Source organism: Solea senegalensis, unplaced genomic scaffold (assembly GCF_019176455.1).
Source record: "Solea senegalensis isolate Sse05_10M unplaced genomic scaffold, IFAPA_SoseM_1 scf7180000016153, whole genome shotgun sequence".
In the NCBI taxonomy this organism is placed as follows: Eukaryota; Metazoa; Chordata; class Actinopteri; order Pleuronectiformes; family Soleidae; genus Solea; species Solea senegalensis.
In genome coordinates, this window is record NW_025321624.1 from 1121 (window position 1) to 3336 (window position 2216).

The following is a 2216-nucleotide window of genomic DNA, read 5'->3' on the forward strand; positions in this document are numbered from 1 at the left end:
ATTCTGTTCCTTTATTATTCAATCAAAACAGAATTCTCTCCATAGTGGTGTGGATCACAGCGGACAGCTGATGATTCTCTGCGTCGGTGGAGGATGTCACTCCGGCAGTTTGCCCCGCCCCATCCTCTGCCGGCCCTGATTACACACACCTGCTGACAGAGACTTTAAAAACTCTCTGTTTCCTTGTTTCAGTGCCAGTGTGTTTTTGTCCATGCATGATCACCAGGGGGGTATTCCAGAAAGCGGGTTATGTAAGAACTCTGAGTTTGTTAAACCTGAGATGAGGGAAACTCTGGCCGTTTCTCAATATCCGTACTTGTGCGTACTTGTGCGTACTTGCGTACTCCCGTACTTGTGAAAACGTCATCAGCCTCAGTCCAAGTGCTGTTCCAATTCTCAAGTAAGCGAACAGCGAAGGACGGTTCTCAAACCCGGAAGTGTTCTCGCTCCGCCCATGTTTACCAAGTATGCATCGGAGGTGACTTAAGCGTACTTGGGATGGCCATGTATCCCAGAATACATTTCGGGGGAGCATAGCAGCAGAAAATAGAAATATAAATCTGAAATAATAATCTCAATAACCTTCTCCGGCCACCAACCTCACACACCCCGGACGAGCACTCACATCAGCGCAAATTTTATGCGTATCGCTATGTTTTTTTTGCAAACGGCAGTTTTCTTTATAACATCGGGGATGCAGAGCATTACGGAAAGGCAACAGTGTGTAGAGCTGTGAGGAAGGTAACCCTCGCACTGAAACGCCTGTTACCAGTGATGGTGGTGTTCCCCGGACACAAACCTGTTCGCACCATCAAAGAGGAATTCCACAGAATTGCAGGTTGTGACTGATGTAGAAATCATATATTCTGTAATTTGAAATTATGATATAGGCCTACATTCCGCGGCGGCCTCAGAGTGGGGTCAGTAGCTTAATTAGCTGTCATTTTGCAGGCCTTCCAAATGTGATAGGATGCATAGATGGGACACAAATCCCTATTACTGCGCCTACACAAAATGAAGGGGACTATGTGAATCGAAAATCCTTTCACAGCATCAATGTCCAGGTATGTGACCTACCATCTTAAAAAATATGTACATGAAAATGTATACATTACAGTACAACTAACTCATGTCATTCTCTGCACTGTAAAGATCATATGTGACGCAGCTTCACTACACAAATGTAGAAGCTAAGTGGCCTGGCTCAGTTCATGATTCCTGGATCTATCGGGAGTGTAGTCTGAGCAACAGATTTGCACGTGGTAAGGAAGCTAAAGCTTTGTACAAATGTTCTTTGTCTCCCTTTCTAAATGCACTCAAATGTGTCCTCTATAATTAAGGGAGAGTTTGATGGCTACCTGCTGGGGGATCGAGGCTATCCATGCCAGCCCTCTCTGTTGACCCCTTACCCTGAGCCGGGGCCCCAACAACGTTTTAATGTGGCCCACTGCAGGACTAGAGCCCGGGTTGAGATGACCATAGTCATACTCTAATCCCGGTTCCAGTGCCTGCGTAAGGGCATGTGACATCATTGTGGCATGTGTTGTTCTCCATAATATTGCAATTATTAGAGGAGAGCAACACCCTGCCGTACAAATCAACGACGCTGAGGATGACCATCCCATCCCTGCAGATGTTCAGGATGGAAGGGCTGTAAGGGACCTCATCGCCCGAAACCACTTTTGATAAAAAATAAAAGACAAATTCACATGTGATTTGGTTCTTCTTTATTCCCTAAAAGTACAAAAGCAACAGTCAGGATTTGTAATATAGTTCCAACTATTAACATATTTCACATATTCACTTGTTTCACCATGACAATGCACCCACCTCAACTGGCGTTCAAGTAATAGAATTTCCAAGTCTGTTTTTCTTATTTGCCGGTCCAGGTACACCATTTCTTTCTCAGTTTTTTGTATGGTTTTCATTAGGTGCACCCTGTACAACTCTTTTACCGGCAACTGGGAAACATATGGACGACATTTAATTCCTGCAGTTCTACATACAGATTTTACATGGTATTGACCGAACATCTCACTGTGTCAAGCATCTAGAAGTTGATGGACCCTCCTCTTGGTGATGCCCAGCCATGTTCTGTTGAAGGACAAGAATGTGCTAGTTTGTCCATTATCTATGCTCATCACTTCAGTGTACATGTCAAACTCCAAATTCCACTCAAGAATGTAAATGAATATGAATGGGTCGAGCAGTGCCAG

At 44.4% G+C, this 2216-nt stretch overlaps 1 pseudogene; it reads left to right on the top strand.

Annotated features, from left to right (window-relative positions):
* Window positions 1-630: 630 nt before the first annotated feature.
* On the top strand, window positions 631-1686 carry LOC122762894 (annotated as a pseudogene).
* Window positions 1687-2216: the final 530 nt, after the last annotated feature.